Raw genomic sequence first — 24,386 nt, forward strand, 5'->3', positions numbered from 1 at the left:
ATTTCTAACATTTTTTCAATCCTCAGTAAAATGCCATGGATCAGACAGTATGTTCAATTGCTGAATATTTTCTAATTTTAGTCAGTTGACGGTAATTTTGAATTTGGAACTCTTTAAGTCAAGCAGTTACAAAATGGAACTACTGTATCAGCTAAAGTGGTCGCCTTCCACGCATGCATTTTTGAATAAAACTGAGTGAGTGGATACAAATGAAAATGCCTTTGTCTTTGTCAAAGTTCAAAGTTATTGTCAGAGTTCATACATGTCATCACATACCACCCTGAGATTCATTTTCCTGTGCGCCAGGCAGAATTTCTATTTACCAGTAACTGTAAACTGTACTCGAGAAGGATGAAATGTACATAAAAAAAATAAATATCAACAACCTGACTGTGCAAAAATAGAAATATAAGTATTCAGTTATAATTAATGAGCAAAGTATGTCCTTAAATGAGTCTGTTGTTCAGGAGTCTGATTCTTGAAGGGTAGCAACTGTTAATTAACCTGGAGATACGAGTCCTTTGGCAACTGTACCTCCTTCCTCATGGCAGCAGCTGGAACAGAACCATGTCCTGGCTGGTGTGGATCCTTGATTGTTGCCAGCATTCTGTAGCAGCAACAATCTTTGTAGATCTTCATGGGGGCTGGGGGAAATATTAACCTATACTGAACTGTGTCCACCCACAAAATCTCAATAAATAGCAGTTTGTCATGGCTGTACTTTGGTGAGAAGCAAAGAGGGTGGGGTTGGCTAAATAGGTTGAATGGAGTCCCTCATCAAGCAGAGTTTCCGTTGTGTGAGAAAGCTGCTGTGTTGAAGCTCAAAGTGCCTTTACAAGTTTTGTATTCCTCTTGATAGGAGAATTTAAAAAAGCCTCGGAAAGCATAAGCATTTATCAGAAATTACATTTACTGTACAATCTGTATGGATGTCAAAACTCCAGAGCAAAAAGCCCAGCAAAAAGTAGAGGACACAGCCAAGGACATCACAGGCAAAACTCTCCCCACTGTCGAGAATATCTACAGGGATGGTGTCGTCGGAGGGCAGCAGAAATCACCAAGGATCCACTCCACCCAGTACAAGATCTGTCCTCGCTGCTGCCATCAGGAAAGAGGTGTAGGTGCCACAAGACTCGCACCAGCAGGTTCAGAAACAGCTGCTCCCCCTCCACCGTCAGACTCTTCCACAACAAACTCAATCAGGGACTCATTTAAGGAATCTGATTTGTGCACTTTATTATTTTTTTTATTTTCTCTGTATTGCACAGTTTGTTTACATTTGTTATCTATTTACAGCTCTTTATTTGTTTACATGTATATGCTGTTACAGTCTTTATTTTGTTTCCAGTAAGTGGTGCTATGCCTGGCCTTCAGAAAAAAGAATCCCAGGGTTGTATGTGATGTGATGTACATACTCTGACAATAAATCTGAAATCTGAAAGCACCTGTTAGTTCTACTTCTGCTTGATATGGCTACATGCTTCCCAAGTCATGGGCTTCCCAGCAGTCTCACCAGGTGACCCAAGTTAAGGCTCCATTGCTCTTAGAGGTCCACTCAATCCCCAGTGTCTTCTCAATGCCTGGGCTCCTGACACCAGACTCTGAAACAGGGATCTGAGGGAGCCTTTTATTGGAGATGCTGGGATAAGTCTCCTAGGGACCAGAGACCCAGGATCATTTTCAGCCTAATCTATTCTTTCAGGCCCAATTCTAGTCCCAGGCATACTGAACTTCTGTGCACATTGTCTGCAACGGCTTAACAACGGCTTAACAATGGGACATGGAGCTTCTGAACACACGTCTGTAACTGCATTCCTCTGGGTGACAGTACAGGCAGGCACACCTCTATGAAATGTGTGCAAAACTCCAAAGTCTACTAATTTCACACTTGGAGATGATACAGGTAAGCTCAGGTCCATCATTAATACATTTCTGGTTGCTGCACTACATCAAGGCAGTGGTAGCAACAGAGAGTGTGCAGGGGAGATTCACCAGGGCATTGAGCACTCAATGAGAAGCTGGAGAGACTCAGCATGTCAGCACCATCTATGGTGAGAAATGGTCAGTCAATGGTTAGCAACTTTTCTCGAGACTAACAAGAAAATGGGAGATAGCAGCTGGCACAACAATAATACAGCGCCAGTGGGCCGGGCATGGATCTGACTGCCTGTAAGGAGTTTGTTGGTTCCCCCTCTGTCCGCATGGGTTTCCTTTGGATGCTCCGGTTTCCTCCAACCATCCAAAATGTAGATTAATTAGGGTGGACTTGGGCAGCAAAGTTAAAATGGCCAGAATCGGCTTCTTCCACGCTGTAACTAATATTAAAAATTTATTTTAAAAATGATGGAAAGGAAGGGGTGTCAGCTGTGGAGACCCCAAGAGGAAAAGAACAGAGGTGGAATGACAGGTAGGGGAGGAGGCCACTACTGGATGATGTAGGAAAACGGGAAGAGGTGAAGGACAGATGGGGTTATGCGAAATTGGAAAATTTGAACATTGAATTATCATCAATAGAAACGATCACTGCAACTTCCACTTTATATACACCCAGTCACTTTGTCATCACAGCCATCTACGGCAGTGAATGATTTACCACACTCTCACTGAAAGAAATTGCTCCTCATTTCTTTTCTAAAGGGACGTGCTAACGCTGAAGCAATGTCACTGGTTCTAGACTATCCCATGTCTGGAAACATCTCCATCCAGCCCTTTCAATATTCAGTTAGTTGCAACGTGATCTCCATTCATCCTGATAAACTCCACAGGCCCATGTATTAACCTACTCACCCCTGGGATCATTTTTGTAAACCTTCTCAGTACCCTCTCCAATGCCAGCACATCTTTCCTTCGATATAGGGCCCAAAACACCTCATAGTACTCCAAATGTGATCAACCCAATACCTTAGAAAGCCTCAGAATTATATCTTTTATTTTATATTCTCGTCCTCTCAAAATGAATGCTGACATTGCAATTGCCTTTCTTACTTCTTACTTAACCTGCAAGTCAACCTTTAAGGAATCTTGCACTAGGATTCCCAATATTCTTTAGACCTCCACTTTCTTCAACCAAAGTATATGGCCATAAATTTACCTATGCCGTATTCCACCTCCCACCACTCGGGAGTGGAGCTCAAGAGCATCTTGATTTAGTAGGATCATAAACTGACTTTATGGCGCTGAAAAACGTTCTGGTGTATACATGTCTGCATAGCATTCCACCTGCTCAGCCTTTCTCTGCCACTGCTTGTCCCTCGTTTCTCCAAGTTCCACTTGTACTTTGGACTCCAGATGTTTAAACGTCTTTCTTTGAGACAGATGGCAGGTCATTTTTCCAGCCTGCGTAGGCCTTGTTCTTGGCCTAAAGGGCTTCTGAAATGGTCTCGTGGTTTTCATCAAACCAGTCTTGTTGCACACGGGTTTTCATTCGAAGTACAGTTGTTGCAGTGTGCATGACAACATCTCTGAACTGCTTCCACTTTTCAGAACAGGTTCCCACAAGCAGGGAATTGCTGGAGAGTTTCACATTAAGTACATCTTGAAAACATTGGACTTGACCTGGATCTTGCAGTCTGCCAATGTTGAATGACACTCTGGCAGTCTTTGATTGCTTACGATGCAAAGGGGCTACGTGCAGGTTGAGGACCGACTGATCTAGCCTGTGATCTGTCCAACATTTAGCACCTCGCATGGCCCAGGCGAAGGACACGCTGGCAATTACATCATCAAGTAGGTGCCAGTGTTTGGACCTCGGATGCATCCAAGTTCTTTTGCACTTGTTTGCAAGTCTGAACATCATGTTAGTGATGCACTGGTTGTGCTTGGCTCACTCACTTAGAAGCAGCAGGCCATTACTTTTTGGTTTGCCCACTCCATGTCTCCCAAGGACTTCATCCAAGTTGTCGCTCTCTATCCCCACCCTAGTGTTGAAGTCACCCAGGATGACGAGTTTGCTGCTGGTGGGGGTTGTCCAAATAGTCTGGACCAGGTTCTCATAGAAACTTTCCTTGTCTTTGTCTGACCTCACGAGAATTAGTGCAAAGACACTGACAATGGTGATATGGGACTTAATAAGATGGAAGCAGATCTTCGTGATACATCTATTGATTCCAGAGGGTAGGGTAGGGGTGTTCTTCAGTAGGACAGTTTTGATTGAAAAACCTACTCTGTGAATCCTGTTGTCAGTTTGTGCTTTTCCTTTCAAAAAGAATATATAAACCACTCGCTGCTTCCTGTAATGAACACTTGTCTGCAAGCCTGTTTTCACTGAGTGCAGCGATGTCAATGCGATAGTTCAGCTGCTATGAATTCTGTTTATCTTTCGGGCCTTGCCACCTTGTCTCTATCCAGCAAAGTGCGGACTTTTCAGGCTCCAAAAATGAGTTTTCTTTGATTTATTTTTCTTGTATGTCAACTGTTAAAGAGATGGTCTGCCAGCCGCGGTTAACTAGCCGGATACTATTGTGGGGCAGACAATATTTGGGATACCTTTTCTAACTCCCTCCCTCATGTGAGGCTGGGCTGTGCTGGATGTGGCCAGACATCTCTGCTACCCCAGGTCCAAAGGTTGCCTACGTGCAGGTTTGTGGCTACAACTGCCAGCGGTCATCTCCACCTTTTACTTCACTGCTCCCCTATCACTGCAGGACTGGATGAGTTGGGTTAACTGAGATGAGTCGCACCCCAGAAACCTGTGCGTGAGGCGTTAAAAGTGGAACAGCTTGTGCACAGGGGTGATCCCACTCTCTCGGCAGAAGAGACCTTGATCCAGTGGCCAGAGAGAACTGCTACAGCAGGAGACCTCTCTTGCTGCAGTGGATGACCAGGACATCTAATTGTCTTGTCATGCTCTTAGCGCTCCACAACGCCTGCAGGACCTGCCTTCTTGACCATTGGAAGGACTGAAAAACCGCTGGGCTGAATATTTTTTCAACCTACTCAATAGGTCACCACAGTTGATCCTGATGTCTTGCAGCACATCCCTCAACAGCCAGTTCTTGATGACCTAGATCTTTCACCCTCTACGATAAGATCAATGAAGTGATCTCGCAGATGAATTCAAATAAAGCAACAAGGGAGGATGGCATTCCTGCCGAGATCTACAAAGCTCTAAACCCAAATGCATTAAAGTCAATCCAGGACATCCTGGAAGACATTTGTATCACAGAGGAGATACCTGACGACTACCGCGATGCCCTCATTGTGGCTCTCTACAAAAACTGCGGAAACTACACGGGTATCTCACTGCTTTCTATCGCAGGCAAGATTTTTGCCCTAACCCAAACTTTAACCCTAACAATCGCTCCACATCCGCCTGAACAGACTTGTCTGGGAAAGGAGGCGCAGTGTGGCTTTCAGCCAGAACAGAGTACAGTGGATGATATTTGCCATGAGACAAGTTCAGGAGAAGTGCATTGTGTAGAACAAGCCTCTTTACTCTGTCTTCATTGACCTGACAAAGGCATTTGACACTGTAAACGGGTATGCTCTCTGGATCATCCTGAGATGTTACGGATGCCTACGGAAATTTGTAAAAATAATGCAGCTGCTCCAATGTGGAATGATAGGACAGGTCCTGTGCAGTGGTGATACGTCAGCTGCATTTGCCATTTCTAATGAGGTGAAGCAGGACTGTGTACTCGCCCCAGTCTTGTTCAACCTGTTCTTCACTTGCATGTTGTCATGTGCTGTCCAAGGTGTAGAAGAAGCAGTTTACATCAGGTAGTGACGGGACAGCTCTCTCTTTGACCTTCATTGCTTGAATGCACAGATGAAGAGCTTCTGCACAGTCATTCATGAAACCCTTTTTGCTGATAACTGTGTGCTCCTGGCGCACAAAGGTAGTGATCTACAGTTCTTCTTTCCTTGGCTTGGCTTCGCGGACGAAGATTTATGGAGGGGGTAAAAGTCCACGTCAGCTGCAGGCTCGTTTGTGGCTGACAAGTCCGATGCGGGACAGGCAGACACAGTTGCAGCGGCTGCAGGGGAAAATTGGTTGGTTGGGGTTGGGTGTTGGGTTAATGCTGCACAAATTCTCAGACGTTGCCTGATCATCAACCTGATGTTCTCCATCATCCAGGCCAAACACCAATTCCATAGAACCAAAATCATTGTTGACGACAGCCAGCTAACAAATGAAAACAGCTTCATATATTTCAATGAAATTGACTCCAGGATCAACAAGACCAGTCAGACTCTGGGAGGCTGCGTTCCAGAGTGCTCAATCAACACAAAATCTGAAAGTCTACAGAGCTGTGGTCATCCCTTCTTTCCTATTTGGATGTGAGATCTGGACTCTGTATTGATGTCACATCAAATAACTGGAGAAATTCCACATGCACGTCCTCTGTCCCATCCTTGGCATCCGTTGGCAAGACTGGAGGTCTTGGGTCGCGCAAAGACCACCAGCATGGAGTCCCTGATCATCAGAACCCAGATACGGTGGGTGGGACACGTCATCAGAATGGACGACCACCGTATGGTCGCCAGCTGCTCTATAGTCACTGAAGGAGACCTCAAGGTCATCCACCCAAGTTCTATAAAGAGGCTGTGAAGGAAACCCTACGCTCCTGTGGCATCCGGCCAAGAGAACGAGAAGCTACAGCTGCTGACTGATCCCGTTGGCGAGCCCTGTGCGATGAAGCCTACACCAGCTTTGAAGACAGGGGCTGCCAAAAACTGATGGAAACCATAAACGGTGTCACAAATGAACACCCACAGTTAATACAAAAACAGACTTCCAGTGTCCCCATTGTGTAAGACTCTGCACTTCTATACTGAGGCTACAAAGTCACCTTCATGTCCACAGGAGAACTGCACAACATCATGTCTTCTTCGAACCGAAGGGCTACCAATAATAATATTCCATCTGTCTCTTCTTGCCTATTCTCCCAACCTGATAAAGTCCCTCTGCAGACTCCCTGCTTTCTCAACACTAATCTTTTGTATCATCTGTAAATCCGTAAATCTGATTACACTGCCACAAGACTCGCACCACCAGGTTTAGGAAAAGTTACTATCCCTTCCACCATCGGACTCCTCAACGACAAACTCCATCAGGGACTCATTTAAGAACTCTCATTTGGGCACTTTATTGATTTTCTTTTTCTTCTCTCTGTATTGCACAGTCAGTTTGTTTACATTTGCTATCTGTTTACAGTTCCTTGTTTTTTTGCACTGTACGATTTATTTTTTGTACTACCAATTAGTGGTAATTCTGCCACACCCACGGGAAAAAAAGAATCTCAGCGTTGTATATGATGTATTGTATGTACTCTGACAATAAATTTGAAATCTGAATCTGAAAATAAATTCCATCATTCAAGTCATTAACATATAAATGAAAAATAATGGACCCACATCAATCCCTGAGGAACACCACTAGTCACCACTGGTCAGATAAAAAAGACTCCCTTCATTCCTCTTTCCCTTCTCCAACTCAGCCAATATTCTATCTATGCCAGTACCTTTCCTGTTATCCCATTGTCTCCCATCTCATTTCGCTGCTTCACGTACAGCATCTTGTCAAAGACCTTCCAACAACCACTGACTATCCATGCAGCTTGTTAGTTTATCAAGAATTCCACCAGATTTATCAGACAAGTCCTCCCCTGAAGGAAACCATACTGATTTTGGCCTATTTTATCTTGTGCTGTAAGTACCCTGAAACTGCATCCTTAATAATGGACTAAAATTTTATCAACCACCAAAATCAGCTAACTGGCCTACAATTTCCTGTCTCTTGCCTCTCCCCTTTAAAGCGTGAAATGACATTGGCAATTTAAAATATCGCTACTGGTGCCCTCCGCAATCGCTTCACCCATCTCTTGTAGTTGAGTGTCATCCACCCGGTTCAGGTCACATCTCTCTTCAGACTCTTCAGCTTCCCCTTAATAATTATGACTGCACTCACTTTTGCCCTCTGACCCTCTCGAATTTGTGGCACGTCACCGGTGTCTTCCACCGTGAGGACTGACGCAAAATGCTCAATCAGTTCATCTGCCATTTCTTTATTCTCCAATACCACTTCTCCAGCATCATTTTCCACTGGTCTGATGTCCTCTCTTGCCCCACTTTTACTCGTTATATACTATATTTCTGAAAGAACTGTTGATATCCTGTTCTACATGCTTACCTTCGTATCTCTTCTTTTCTCCCTTTATTGTTTTTTTATTGTTTTTAAATCCTCCAGCTTCTTGGTTTTTTTTTGCAATATAGTCTGCCCTCTCATTTGCTTTTGTGGTTTGTTTGGGATGTTCCGAATTAGATGATTATTTCATCAGTTGAATAAAAATCCATTAGGTGCAATGATTGAAATCTGCTGTCATTCCAGAATAGGAATCTTCAGAACATTTAGGGAGGGCAATTAATATAGGAATTCCGAGTGACACCCACAGCACATGAATAAGCAGGCCATTTGACCTGAATGGTAAAATTGCATATTTGTACTTCACAGGAGCTCCTTTTGTGTTAATGTATCATATAACCCTCTCTGCATATTTTTCAATTACCCTTTCATTAGTTTCAGCTGAAATACTTGTCAAGTTCAAGTTTAAATATACTCTCAGAGTACACACACAGCATCACATACAACCCTGAGATTCTTTTGCTCGCAGGCCAGGCAGAATTTCTACTTCTCAGTAACTGTAAACCATACTCAAGAAAAAGATACATATACAGAAGAAAGAATGTAACCAAATAAAGAAATGTCAACAAACTGACTGTGCAAATACAGAAAAAATAATATTCAGTAACAAATAATGTGCAAAGTCGGAGTCCTTAAATGAGTCTCTAATTGAGGAGTCTGATGGTGGAGGGGTACCAACTGTTCCTGAACCTGATGGTACGAGTCTTATGGCATCTATACCTCCTTCCCGATGGAAGCAGCGAGAACAGGGTATGTCGTAGATGGTGTGCATCCTTGAGTGCTGCTGCACTCTGACAGCAGCTTTCGATATAGATGCTTTCGATGGTGGGAAGAGTTTTGCGGGGCTTTCCACTCAGAGGTATTAGTGCCCCATCCCAGACCGTGATGCACTTATTGAGCAGCTATCCACTGCACATTGGTAGAAGTTTGCCAAGGTTTCTGATGACATACATAACATCCACAAACTCCTGAGGAATGTCATTCTATACTATCTCATCTCAACCACTTTTTGTGGAAACAAATTCTATTTCCACCACTCTGGGTTTTTTTGTTTCCCCTTGGATTATTATCTCATTCATAATTACATTTTTTGCATACACCTTGTGAAAATACTTTCTTTATCTCCAACCCATCAAACCTGTTGAATATAGTAAAGATTAGGGTTAACAAAATCACAGTCATACAGCATCATTACCATCCAGAAAAAGGGTCTTCAGCCCAACTGATCTATAGCCACCAAGGTGCCTTTGTGAACTAGTCCTATTTGCCTGTATTTGCCCCATATTCCTCTCACCCTTTCTCCTCCATCTCTCTGAAAAAATGTCTTTTACACACTAAATGGACCCATCTTCAGCACTTCCTCTGGTAGCTCACTCCACGTGGCCACCACGCTCAGTGTGAAAAAGTTGCTCCTCAAAGGTCTCCCTTAAATCTTTCCCCTCCCACCTCTGACCTCTCATTTTAAAGCCATGAGGCAACACCCCAGACTTTGAGTCTGCAGTAAAATATGGACAGCCCATTCAATTGATTATAATCTGCAAATTGCGACGCACGAGTTAGATGTTCATATTTCACTCAGAATCAAGTGATTCAAGCAGCTTCTGTAGGAGAATCAAAAACAGTTGACATTTTGAGCTAAGATTTTTTTTATCCATTCTTGATAGTGTTTTAGTCCAAAATGTCAACCATTCTTTTTCTCATAGTAATTCTGCTCATGAGTTCCTTCAGTCGATTGTGTTCAACTTCAGATTCCAGCATCTGCTGTCTCCTGTGTGTCCCCAAGCCTCTATACTGAATTGTTCTCATGACATTTAAGTCCTGTCACATATCTTTCTCTGGAGTGTGCAGATTTGTGTTTGAAACAAAACAACTTTAATTAGAAAGAAAATTAATTGGGGATAAATTTAGAAAGGCGTTTTCCTGGATTGGAAGATATGTATCATGAGGCAAGATTAGCAGAGCTGGGGTTTTTCTCTTTGGAGTGAAGTAGGATGAGAGGAGACTTATTAGAGATTTGGGGAGGTACAGATAAGGTGGACAGTCAGAACCTTTTTCCCCAGGGCAGGAACAGCAAACACCAGAGAACATCTGTACAAAGCAAAGGGAGGAAAGTTTAGGGGAGACATCAGGGGTATTGTTTTTTTTACACAGAGAGTTGTTGGTCCCTGGAACACCTTGCCAGGACTGGTGGTGAAGTCTGGTACAATAGGGACATTTAAGATACTCTCAGACAGGCACATGGATGAAAGAGAAATAGAGGGTTATGAGAAAGAAGGTTTTGTTTATTTTGGGAGATTGTGGGCCAGAGGGCCTGGACTATATTGTAATGTTCTATGTTCTATATCAAATGTAAAATCAATAAAAAGAAAACTCAAAAAACATTTAAAAACATAGAAGTTTGGGGTAATGCAGATGAAGGAATGGCTGGAGACATGGTGCAGGAAGAAAAGTTTTGTTCTTGGTCCTGGGTCTGGGGGAAATTAAAGTCAGCCTGGTCAAAGGAGTTGCATCTTAGGACATTGAAATCTACAGCACAGTCCAGGCCCTTCATCCCACAGTGTTGTGTCAACCTAATAATCTACTCTAATAACTTGCTTACTGCGTAACCCTCCATTTTTCTCAGTTCTATCTACCAACTAATCATCTCTTGAAAGATCCTATTTAAAATAGGATGTTGCCAGCAGCGCATTCCATGCACCCACCACTCTCTGTGTGAAAAACTTACCTCCTACATTCGCCCCAGTATTTATTTTCAAGTACTGTACAGGTACTCCCTGAAATACGTCCATGTTCCATTCTGGACGACCGGTTGTATCTCGGAATGTACATATGGCAGAATTGCGTACTTACTTTGTTAGCCTGCTTCCTAATGATATTGCATTCATGCCCTTAACTCACGTGTGCACCAACTGAACTCCAATATTTGAACCTGCCACGCATGCACCAACCTAAAACTCGCGCATGCGCACAGGAATCAAGATGGTCATGCCCAACCTACAGACCCCCGCGACGCTGACTAACAAGGTAAGTACATACATTTTGGCTCTTACATGCCCTGTTATAGTTTGTCAAATGTAACATAAACTGTGTAAATTTTATAAATATTTTTAAAATTCAATCGTATATGCAGATGGATGTAAATGGCATAGGTCGTGAGTAAGGGAGTTCCTGTACCTTAAAATTATGCCCCCTGGTGTTAGGTATTTCTGGCCTTGGGAGAAACGCCTCTGGCCATCTATATTATCAATGCCTCTCATCATCTTGTAATGCAATGGTTTCAAACTTTTTCTTTCCACTCACATATCACCTTAGTAATCCCTATACTAAATGTGTTCTGTGATTAGTAAAAAGTTTGAAAACTACTGTTTTAATTGTACTTCGTTGACTTGTTATGTGCACAGTTTCAGAACTCCAAAGGAAATGGGCCAACAACAATTTTTCTCAAGCAAAATACTTCAGTAACATTGGGTCTAGAGCAGTAATTCTCAACCTTCCCTTCCCACTCGCATCCCACCTTAATCAATCCCTTACTAATCACAGAGCACCCATGGCATAGGGAATACTTAAGGTGGTATGTGAGTGGAAAGAAAAAGTTTGAAAATGACTACAATGTTTTATCAGGTCACCCCTCATCCCCAGTCATTCCAAGGAGAAATTCTAAGTTAATTCAGCCAATCCTCATTAGTCATCCTCTTCAATCCTGGAGCATCCTTATAAACCTCCTCTGCACCCTCCCTATTGCATCCACATCCTTCCATTAATGAAGTTACCAGAACTGAACTCAGTACTCCAAGTGGGGTCTAACATTACCTCACGGCTCTTGAACTCGAGCTCATGGTTACTGAAGGCCGACACACCTTCTTACCAGGACACAATCAATCTGTGCAGCAACTTTTTGTGTCTTATGGACACGGACCCCAAGATCTTTTACTTTGTCCACACAGCTCAGAGTCCTCCTGTTGACATGGTATTCTACCTTCAAATTTGACTTAGCATAATGAAACACCTCACACTTTTCTGGGTTAAACTACCAATGTCCTTTTGTATCCTCTTTCAAACCTTCAGACTGTCCACAAAAGCAACCACTTTCATGTCATTTGCAAACTTACTAACCCGCCCTTCAACTTCCTTATGCAGGTTATTTACAAAAAAAAATCATGAAACGGAGAGCAGATCCCTGCAGTGCACCACTGGTCACTAACTTCCATTCAGAGTATGATGGTGCTTTCGGTGTGGTGGTCGTTAATTAGTTAGCGTGTAACAGCTGATGGATGCTTGAGCTGACACTATATTTTATAATAAAAATTGTTTTGTTCAGTGTGGAATAAAAGGTATTCAACATTTAATTATAAAATAGGCTTTGTTTTAGATACATTTGCCCAGCTGTAAGCTATGGTAAGTGTTTTGAGCTCATTTAAGGTAGGCTAGGCCATGATGTTGGGTAGGACGTGATTTTTCCACTTACGATGGATTCATCGGAACGTAACCCCATCGTAAGGAGAGGGACACGCTGTATGAATTAGTGACAACCACCCTCTGCCTTCAATTCTCTTTCCACAAAGCCCTCTTTGGATTGCATGCCTGCTTATTGTCTGAATGAGTCTTGCATGTGGAACCTTATCAAATGCATTACTGAACTCCATTTACACCTCATCTACCGTTCTCACTTCATCAATTTCTTTGCTACATCCTCGAAGAATTCAATCTGGCTTGTGAGACACAATTTTCCCCCGATGAAGCCCTGCTGACTCAAATTATGCCTGTATATCCAGTCTCTTAGGAACGTCTCCCACAGCTAATCCACATGGGCCTTGACCAGTAACTTCATGGGAAGGTTTTCTAGTGCTGTTGGATAGGTATAAACTAGTTTTGCAGGGAGATAGTCTTCAGAAGGCAGATAAATAAAAGATGGAAATGGAAGCAGAGGTTTCAAAGACAGAAGAAACAATGCTTATGCTTAATCCATGGTCCCAAACAGCCATCGATGTGAGGCAAAGATTCACCTGCACTACTTCAGAATCAGAATTTAATGTCATGAACAAGTCATGAAATTCAGTGTTTGGCGACAGCGTCACAATGCAAACATTCATATTATAACCATCTTACATTACTATATATAAAAAAAAATTAAAAGAATACTGCCTGAAAAGTAAGGCCGTGTCTTTGGTTCATTGATTCTTCAGGAATCTGATGGCGGCGGGGAAGAAGCTGTCCTTGCACTGTTGGGTGCTCGTCATTAGGCTTCTGTACCTTTTCCCAGATGGTAGCAGAGTGAAGAGGGCATGGCATGGGTGGTGGGGGTCTTTGAGGATAGAGGTTGCTTTTTTTTAGAAAACACCTCCTCACCTAGCTATCCTCGATAGAGTGAAGGCTGAGTTGTGGTGCGCTATCGAACAGAAGTAAACACACAAAACATAAAGTCTGTTCTCCAGGCTTTATTCAACACAAACTTCCACAGAGCTGGCCGTGAGAATGCAGTTGCAAGCACTGAGACTTGTCTTCGAAGGGCCAGACCCAGCTTATATCCCGGAGGGTGATTAACAGCCGAATGGGTGGGGCTTGGTCCATTCAGGTTGGCTGATTGACAGCCGGCCAGGTGTTGCCTTGTCCTCCAGTGCTCTTCTGCAGGTTCAGAGGTCGCCCCCTGCAGTAGGCTGGTGGTGTACCACCACATTTACCCCTTCTTTAAAATTGTCCCAGGGTCAGGGGGTGGGGGGGTAGGTGGCAGTCCGTGATCTACCAGAGCTCCAAAACATATACATTATTTACAGGTTTAGGCGGTCCAGCAGCGGGTGATTTTCTGGGGAACGAAAACTGGTGTTTGCGAGGGGTCTCGTTGGTAGCCGTGCACAGGAGTGACCTAATAGCATGGAGCGGCTCAAGGTGGGCGTCCTTCCAGTATTCTATGGACCACCTCTTTGACTTAAGGGCCTGGAGGAATGCCTTCCACATTACCCCGTTCTCGCGCTTCACTTGTCCATTACCTCTCGGGTTGTAACTAGTCGTGCGACTAGTTGTGATGCCCCTTGCTCTCAGGTACTGGCGCACTTCCTCACTCATGAAGCTAGACTCCCGGTCACTGTGGATAAATGTGGGGTAGCTGAACATTGGGAAGATCTGTGTCAATGCCCTGATGATGGTGGCCGTGGAGGCGTCTGGGTAAGGGATGGCAAAAGGGAAGCGGAAGTACTTGTCTATGACCGTGAGGAAATAGACTTTCTGATATGTGGAAGGTAGTGGCCCCTTGAAGTCCATGCTAAGGCACACGAAGGGCTGAGTGGGGCGGGCGGAAGAAGCCAAGTTTTCATTCCGCGCAGACCCGGCACGCCTCGGTCACGGTCCTGACGTCCCTGATGGTGTACGGAAGGTTCCAGGACTTGATGAAATGGTATAAGCGGGAGATGCCGGGGTGGCAGAGGGACTCGTGCAGTGCCTACAGTTGGTTGTTGTGGAGCGACGCGCAGGTCCGGGAGAGGGCATCGGAGGAGTCGTTAAACTTCCCCAGAGCTGTACATTGCCAGCTCGACTCTCCAATGCAAGATCTTATCGTTCTTGATCTTGCACCTGTGGGTGGTGTTGAACATGAACATCACGGCCCACTGGTCAGTGAGGCGAGTGAACTTCCTGCTGGCTAGGTAATGGCACCAGTGGCGGACCGCTTACCCAATTGACTGGACCTCCTTTTTAAGGCAGAGTGCCCTAGCTCGGAACCGTGGAGGGTCCTGGATAAGAAGGCGACTGGGCACCCCCTCTGGTTAAGGGTAGCGGGGAGGGTTACATCGGAGGCATCGCTCTCCACCTGAAAGGGGGGGGGGGGGTCCTCGTCCACGGCGTGCATCGTGGCCTGATGCGTGTGAAGGCTGTCTGCACCACGGGTGGGAAGTGAAATGTTGAGGTCTGAGCCAGTGGGCGGACCTTATCCGAGAAGTGGAGAACCCACTGTGAATAGTAGGAGAATAAGCCAAGGCACCTGCGGAGGGCTTTGAGTGTGGGGGGGAGGGGCATCTCCATTAATGGGCGCATCCATATGGATGTGGGCCGATGACACCATATGCCACGATGTACCCCAGGATGTCGAGGCAGGTGGTGCTGAACACGCACTTCTCTTTGTTGTAAGTGAGGTTCAGCTCCTCGGCTGTCTGGAGAAATTATGGTCCTGCTGGTTATGGCCGCAGATGGTTATATTATCCAGGTACGAGAAAGACACCTTTAGCTTGTGCCGGTCTACCATATGATCCTTCTCCCGCTGGAAGACGGGGACCACGTTCATGCCCCCAAATGGAACTCAGCGGAACTGGTGCAGGTGCGTGTCCACCTCGAAGGTGGTGTAAGGCTTGTCCCGCGGGTGGATGGGGAGTTGGTAATAGGCCAACTTCAGGTAAATCGTGGAGAAGACCCAGTAGCAGGCTATCTTGTTGACCATGTCGGCTATCCTCGGTAAGGGGTAGGTCCAGCTAGGTGTACCTATTGATGGTCTGGCTGTCATCCATGATCATCCTTGGCTTGCTGCCCCCTTTGACCACCAGGACTTGTGCTCTCCATGGGCTGTTGCTGGGCTCTATGTCACCTTCCGCCAGAAGCCACCGCACCTCTACCCTGATGAAGTCTCTATCTGCTGCGCAATAGTGCCTACTTCTGGCAGCTATCGGCTTGCAGTCTGGCGTGAGGTGTGAAAAGAGAGTGAGGGGAGGACGATGCACAGAGTGGAGAGGCTGCAGATTGGCCAGGGCTGGTTGGACAGTGCAGTGTGGAGCGTGAGTGGGGGTAAGTGCCCCCCAAAGGCGAGGGTGATGCTTTGCAGGTGGCATTGAAAATCTAAGCCAAGGAGGACTGTGGCGCAGAGTTTGGGCATGACCTGTGTATGTCCAGGTGTATGTCTCTCTCACCACCCCCCCCCCACACAGTCTGATCAGCCAAGCATTTCCCGAAGTTATTGGGCAGAGAAGGCAATAGAGAAAGTGGTGGGGTGGATTTTGTAGTTTTAGGGAGTGGGTCACGCTCGGGTGAATAAAGCTCTCAGTGCTGCCTTGGTCAATTAGGCACTTTGTTACTTGCCCGTTGATTTTGTCGTCCATCATTGAGCACTCACGGCTGTGGGGGATGTTCCTGGTCAGGGTGGTGGTTGCTAGGACCATCTCATGGTCCGAGCCATTGTTCCCCAATGGTGGAGGTGAGTCGTGGCCGGCTGAATCCTCTGCAGGAGTCGTGAGAGGTGAGTGTCGACTGGTGGTGCTCTCCGTAGGCGTGGAGTGTGGTGGGTAGTGATCTGTGGCATCCAGAGGTGTGGGGTGCATCTGTAGGGCTGCCTGGTCAGCGCCTATGTTGACCACGTCATCATAGTTGTCGGTACCGTCTTCATTGTAGGCCTGGGAGGGTCCAGGTGGTGGTAGTGCCTGAGCTTGACCGGCCCAAGATGTCAACGCCTCGTAGGAGTGCGAGGCATGGCTGGTCTTCTTCCCTGGCTGCGCTGGTTGTGCCGGTGGAAGTGATGTCACGCCGTCGGCGAGGTTGATGTCATCACGCTGGTCCGGGCGCATGGTGTGCACGCAGCGATCATTGCTGGCGAGGCCACAAGTTGGGCTGCCAAGGTTAGGGAGGCTGGAAGTAGCTGTGGGGGCAATGGTGTCGCCCAGCAATCAACGTGGCCGGGACCAGGAAGGAGGGGTCATGTCGTAGAGGGACGCTGAGCTGACGGCAGGCTTTGAGAGGGATACTTGGGCAAAGTGGCCTTTCTTGACACATCTTGAACAGTACTGGTTTCTGGCTGGGAAGTTTTGGTGTGATCGACGATCAGACCCACACCAGGACCCACAGTACTTACAAGGGTGCTGGGCACCTGCAACAGCGATGTTTTCATCCCCAGTCTGATCTAGGGCCACAGCAAACGACTGTGGTGACCACATGGAGGCCTGAGGAAGCCTGGAGTCGAAGGCTTCAGTGTGCAGGGTTGCTGCCTCCAGGGTTCAGACTACCTCCACTGTTTAGGCCAAGGAGTAGTTATTGTCCTCTAGCAGCTTCTGCCTGATGGCTTTCGTGTGTAGGCCTCAGACATAGGCATATCTGATCAGTCTCTCGACCTCCCTTTCATTTACTCTGGGTTCAGCCAGACAAGGTCGGACTAACTCACGCAGGGCTCCCAGATAGGAATCGGCCATCTCCCTGGACAGCTGGGCTTGGATACTTAGGCGATACCTTGCAAAGACCACATTTGTAGGAGGTTTATACATTGTCTTGAGGGTGTTCATCGCTTCTGAGTACCCGGTACAGGCTTTGAGTGCCTGGAAGACTCGGGGACCCAGCTTCGATCAGAGTAAAACGAGCCTTTTTCTGTAGGAGTTCAGGATGTCATTGGCGTGTGCCTCGATGATTGCTTCGACTCTGTGCTTCCAGATCTCAAAGCGTGCTTGCACTTCCGGGTGGCATGGGTCGATCTCGAGGCTCCCGGTGCTCAGGAGCTTTTCCATAGCAGTTTCAAATTTTGTGTTGAATAAATTGTGGTGAGCTATCAAACAGAAGCAAACACACAAAACATAAAGTCTGTTCTCCAGGCTTTATTCAACACAAACTTCCACAGAGCTGGCCGTGAGAATGCTGTTGCAAGCACTGAGACTGTCTTCGAAGGGCCAGACCCAGCTTATATCATGGAGGGTGATTAACAGCCAAATGGGTGGGGCTTGGTCCATTCAGGTCGGCTGACTGACAGCTGGCCAGGTGTTGCCTTGTCCTCCAGTGCTCTTCTGCAGGTACAGAGGTCGCCCCGTGCAGTAGTCTGGTGGTGTATCACCACATGAGTTAACAACCTTCTGGAGTTTATTCTTGTCCTGAGAGTTGGTGCTTCCATACCAGACAGTGATGCAACCAGCCGGAATGCTTTCCACAGTACACCTGAAGAGTGACATACTGAATCTCTTCAAACTTTCCTTTGTGATTGCATCAACTTGGAGGTTCCAGGACAGATCCTTGGAGATGTTGACACCCAGAAATATGAAGTTCTTGTCTCTCTCCACTACTGAGCCCTCGATGAGGACTGGGTCATATTCCCCTGACTTCCTCCTGAAGCCCACAATTATCTCCTTGGATTTGCTGAAGTTGAGCGCAAGATTGTTGGTGTGAAACCATTCAACAAGCTAGCTCCCTCCAGTTCACTTCTTCATTGCCGTTTGTGATTCTGCCGACAACTGTGGAGTCATCGGCACACTTAGAGACAAGATGGTGTCAACCACGAGGCAGGGCAAGTTGGCTGCTCTTACTTCCCATGATACTTTACTTTCGGTGGCAGGTTTCGCCATGAGACGCAACAAATGTCAACAATGAGCAGCATGGAGAGGCCAGGGCCAACACTTCGTGACTCGGGCATGGGTCATACGCTGATTCGGGGGTCACACACGTGGTCAGCCTCTTTGGGTTCCCCTTGGCCCTGCAGACCTTCACCCAGTTCCCCCTCTTACCGCATCCTGAACACACGGCATCCTTCGCGGGGCATCAGGCACGAGGGTGCTGTGACTGCCCACAGAAGTAGCATCCCCGGTCATGTGTGGCCACAGCAGTCAGTGACCTGGTCTTCTGAAAAGGCGCTGCTTTCGCCCGTGAGGTTGTCAGCTCCCAGTTGGGCCTGTTTGAATGCTTTTTCCAGCTCGAGGGTGCTGGCCAGTCTTTTTTCCCCAACTCTAGCAGTCGCTACCTCAAACTTACTCCTGCCACGAGGGTGCCCCAAATTTGTTCTTCCTCTCTCACCCGGGCTGTGGCCGCTTCGTAGTGGCATATTCTGGTCAGGGCCCACAGTTCAAGGACATAATCATCCAGTGACTCATCCGGGCATTGCCAACGTTGAGCGAGCCGGTGTCTCGCCAGCACGTCGTTCTGAAGCCTCATGTAATGGCCCTTCAAGCCTTCTATGGTAGACTCGTATGTTGCTCAGTCCCTGATGACAGCAAACCCCTTGGGGCTGACGAGAGAGAAGTGCAGAACCATGGAGACTATCGGAGTTGAAGGCATCTTGCGTGGCCGTCAGTTAAGACTGGAAGCACTTCAGCCAGTCGGTGATTCCTCCGGAGCCTCTAGGGACAGAGGGTTGAACTGGAGCATGTCTGGCTTCAACAGGGCTTCCATTCTGCTTCAAAAGTTAAGCTATTAAAATTGTAATGTTACTGATTGCACACAGACTTGAGAGGAGTACAAACGAACTTTTAATAGCTTACAATCAATAGTCCTCAGGTGAATCTGAGGTAAGGCAGGAAAACCAATTGGGGTAATTGAGGGTGGAGCCAAGGAGGGCAGCCAGCCTCTGTATACCACCCAGTCAGTAAATTCCTGTTCACTGGTGAACTTGGTGTCTTGGTGAATTTCTATTGCTGCTGTCTGAGTATGTAACAAGCTGAAAGGCCTGTTCCATGCTATGTGACTTTATGACATTACCATGTTCCAACAATAGAAATACTTTGTTAAAATTTATTAGCCCATCGCTGGAAAGTTGATATTTTTGCCTGCCTGTCTTTGGAAAAGAGCTTTTAGACTTTTCTATTTTTCTTCTTGAAAATAACATTTTTTTCTATTAGCCTGATCTAATTTACAAAGATTTGAGTGAGGAACCAGTTCAAGCTGTTTGAAGTTTCCTTGTCAATTTCCAGTTGCGTATCCCCCAGCGGGATGAATGTACTAAAAGAACAACTTTATAACTGATGAAACATCGTATTATTGCTCACAGGGAAATAGTGCAAAGAAACATTTTTTTTCAAGGTTGGTCTAACCGGTTATGGTTGAATTTTTAAGGCAAATCTGTAATAATGTACAGGTGCTCCCCGACTCACGATGGTCTGACTTACAATTTTTCGAGGTTACAATGGTACAATAACGTGACTGTTGTTATTTCATGTAATATGTTAAAGAAAGGTGATCGCAAACATCATTGATTTTTCCAATAAACGCTGACAATTCCTCTAAGGTGAATTCTTTGTAGCTTCCTTGGTCAAACACTTCTTTTACCTCAGTCTGATGAGAGAGAAGTTCAGGGTCTGATACTGCGGTGACGGGAGAGAGCAAGGCAACAGGATCAGTGTGGGAACTGTTACAGCGCTGTCGGGAGAAAGCGAGGCAGTGGGATCAATGTGGGGGCTGATACAGCACTGTCAAGGGAAAACAGGGCAGTGGGATCAGTATGGGAACTGATACAGCATAGTTTGGAGAGCGCATGGCAGCGGGATCAGTGTGGGGACTAATAAAGGACTGTGGAGAGAGAGCGGGGCACTGGGATCAGTGTGGGGACTGATATAGTGCTATATGATATACCTGTATTCTTTTTCAATTTGCGATTTTTGTTTTGATTTACCATGGGTTTGTCAGAGCATAACGATGGTAAGTTGAGGATCATCGATAGTTACTATTCCAGAAAGGACACACAAGAAAATAACTGCAAGTGAATGCCTTCACTGAAATAAGGTTAAAGAAAAAGATAGACATTTTTGCTCAAAAATATTAAACCTGACCCATTCATTTTTCTTGCCTCTCTCTCCCTTTGTCTGGCATCTGCCAGTCCTTTTTATCTGTCGATCCTACTTCACCTCTGCCTGGCTGGCCAATCCCGTGTGACTCCCCTGTCTCACCCCTCCCACCCTGTCCTCTTTACACTGGTTACTAACCTCCCTCCACACAGATGAAGCATTTTGGCTCAAAACGTCGAATCTTCTTTTCCTCCTCCTGATGCTGCTTGACACGCGGCGTTCCTCCAGCAGAGATAATGCGTGATATCTTGTAGCTGCAACACGACTTCCATGTCCCACCAAATGAAGTCAAGCATGCCATACGCCTTCTTTAACACCCTATCTACTTGAATGGCCACTTTCAATAAGTCCTGGACATGGATCCCTAGACCCCACTGTAGATCAATGCTTTTAAGAGCCCTGCCATCAGCTGTATACATTCCCTTTACATTTGACCTCTCAAAGTGCAACACCTCATTCTTGACCAGATTAAATTCAATTTGGCATTTCTCTCCCCTTATCTGTTATGATCTATATCCTGTTATATTTTTTGTTCCCCCTATACATTGTCCATAACAATACAGTGACACGGTTAGCGTACCCATTGGTGCAATGCTGTTACAGGGCCAGCGATTGGGACCGGGGTTCAAATCCCATGCTGTCTGTAAGGAGTATGCCTGTTCTCCCTGTGTCTGTGTGGGTTTTCCCCAGGTGCTCCAGTTTTGTTCTACCCTTCAAAACATACGGTGGTTGTAGATCAATTAGGTGTAATTGGGTGGCACTCCTCCTATCTTACCAACCCAACCGTTTATTTTTTTTGTCCAAGCCATTTAGATAAATCACCAACAACTTGGGTCCACACCCTGATCCCTGTGGGACATCACTGGCCGTATCCTCCAGCCTAAATAACAGCCTTCCACCACTATTACCCTCTGTCTTGTATGGGGCAGCCAATTCTGTATCCAAACCTTCAACTCAGCATGGATCCCATCCACTTGCACTTTCTCAATCAGTCAACCATGTTAATTCCTTTTCTAAAGTCTATGTAGACAATGTCCACTGCATTACCCTCAACAGCCATCTTTGTCATTTTCTCAAAACACTCAGTCTAATTAGTAAGATAACCTGTCTCTCACAAAGCCATGAAGACTGCTTCTGAGTTGACCATGACTTTCCAAATGTGCATCAATCATACCGTTACGTACCCATTGCAGTAGTTTTCCAACCACTGATGTGAGTCTTATAGGCCTATAATTTCTGCATTTCTCTTTATTCTCCCCTTGAAGAAAGGTACAACATTAGTGAAACCCTAGTCCTCTAGGATATCTCCTATCATGATTGAGGATACAAAGACTTTTGTCAAGGCTGATTATCAAATGACTGGGGGAAAATAATAATCTCTATCAAGAAGAAAATGTAACTGTTTATTTGTGGAAATTAATGGTGCAGAAATTATACCCTTTTCTTTTCCCTTCCTTCAGATGTTGCTGGTCAATTAAAAACACTTAAGTATGGACATCTAACGGACAGGAATTTATGGTGCATGGGTTAAAATGTAAAAGGCGCAGACTGTTCAATATTCTCCAGATTCTTTTTTTTCTCAATTCCAACTTTGGTATTTTTTGTCCAAACAAATCTGCAGCTGAATCGGACAGCTTCTGCCATCCTTAATGTACTGCACAGACTCTGATCCTTGAACCCAGCACGCACAGAGATTGTTCTGGCAAACAAATGCATCCTGTCAATGTTGTACCAATTAATCTTTTGATGCCACCTCCATTGCGCAGGCACTCGAAAACCCAGCCAGTGATATGACTTGATGTTACTTGTGCAACAACAAAAAAAAATCATTTTGCATTTTTTTTTTGGGTTTAACTCTGTTTTGATGCTTATTGCTCAGCCTGGGCTCCTTTCAGATTTATTTTTTCTGTTTGGTTGGATCCCCAGGCTAAGGTAAGATGTATATATAATCTCCCTGCCAGTTGTCAAAGGAAGGTTTCATGCAGGAAATAACAAATAGTCTTGAGAAAATGTAGTTGGAATGAAAATAATTAGTTGCAGAAATGAAGGAGGCACGAGTAACACCCTCTACTTTTCCTTTCCCTTAACTTTTGCTGATCAATTAAAAGCCCTGAAGGCATGGACATCCTATGCATTGATATAGTTGCAATGATGAATATGACTTGTGGAAAATGGTCATTCTGCTTTCTTTATTATTACCTCATTCTTATTGCCCTGCAGGCATTTGTAAGTAGATAGGACATTTTTCTTTGATGCTACATTTGAGGTCAAGGTACTGCACTGACGATTAATTACACAGTCTGTTGGTACAATGCCTTGTCTCATCAGGCCCATTTGGCCCCATTTAATCTGCTGAAGGAAAGGTTATTTGAGCCTATATCATTTTAACTCAACCACCATCCACTTTTGTTTTTGCATCCTTCCGAAATGTGCATCTCCATTACCTTGTTGCCAGATAAGCACAAATATTTGTCATTCTTCAAGAAGAATTTAACAAAGTCGGAAGGGGCAAATGGCCAGCATCAATTGGAACACTGTTTACTAAATAAAATGACGCAGCTTCTCAGCAGAAAAGGTCAAATGGGGCTGAATACCTTTCAATTCAGTCGCAAATCTGTCATAAATGTCCGATAAATCTGAAGATCATCAAATCTCAATGCTACTGTTGTCCATTAGAAAGGATCTCACTGTAGCAGACTAGTTGCAAGTAAAATAGGAGTCTCTGTGGATATGCACATCAAGTCACAAATCTAAAGGGATCAATTGAATTCTGGGATATGGGTCTGATCCAAGAGTACAGCTCTTTGGAAGAGACAGAATCCATTCCATAAAATCTGGGAGCGATTATCACCATTCTTTGTAAAGGTCATAAAGGAATGGGAATAAAGGCTAATGTAAATGATAGCATGTTTCCAGGACATCCATTTTAAGTTTACCATGCAAAGAAATAAGTTTGCAATATTGATATAACACCTCAGCAAAATCATCCATATTTTTACTCATTGGGTGTAGCAATTCTACTGAGTCAGCGTTCTTGAATTTTGGGATAATGTGCCATTTTTCAAAATAATTTTTAAAAGTGATTTATGACAGTTTTACACTGAAGCATAGGCAAGCACAAAAATCCCAGAATGTCCAGACAGACAAATCTAAGGTTATGTCTGAACAGCATAGTCAAAATCAGGAGTTTCCTAGAATAATCCCAATCAATATTCTGTGCAACTAGTCCCCTGTCTTCAAGATGATGAGAGGCATAGATAGGCTGGTCAGCCAGCACCTTTTTCCCATGGTGACAGTAGCAAATATCAGAGGACATTTGTATAAGGTCAGAGGAGAGAAGTTTTGAGGAGACGTCAGGAGTAAGTTTTTTACATATGTGCCTGGAATGCGTCTCCAGTGGTAGTGGTGCAGGTTGGTACAACGGGGACATTCAAAAGACTCTTAGACAGCCATATAGATGCAAGAAAAATAGTGGAATCTGGGTGTAAAGGAATGTTGTATGGGTTTATATAGGACAACCTAATATCTTAGGCCAAAGGGCCAGTACTGCGTTATAATGTTCTATCTTTCTAAATTTAAAATTTTAATGGGATCTTCTGGCCACTGACCTTGTGCTGCCCAAATATCCCAATTAACCTACAACCGCCGTATATTTTGAAGGGGGCGAGGAAACCAAACCATGCAGACATGGGGAGAACATACAGACAATGCCGGATTCAAACCTGAGTTGCTGTAATAGCATTGCA

At 45.1% G+C, this 24,386-nt stretch overlaps 1 protein-coding gene and 1 long non-coding RNA gene across 7 annotated transcripts in view; both read left to right on the plus strand.

Annotated features, from left to right (window-relative positions):
* The window catches only part of kif6 (kinesin family member 6), a 645,381-nt gene that overhangs the window by 278,714 nt on the left and 342,281 nt on the right, over nt 1-24,386 (plus strand). The window lies entirely within an intron of this gene.
* On the plus strand, nt 1,760-22,166 carry LOC138737161 (uncharacterized). Its single transcript, XR_011340789.1, has 3 exons — nt 1,760-1,903; nt 11,115-11,167; nt 22,101-22,166. It is a non-coding gene; the product is annotated as an uncharacterized lncRNA (long non-coding RNA).

Source organism: Narcine bancroftii, chromosome 6 (assembly GCF_036971445.1).
Source record: "Narcine bancroftii isolate sNarBan1 chromosome 6, sNarBan1.hap1, whole genome shotgun sequence".
Taxonomy (NCBI): Eukaryota; Metazoa; Chordata; class Chondrichthyes; order Torpediniformes; family Narcinidae; genus Narcine; species Narcine bancroftii.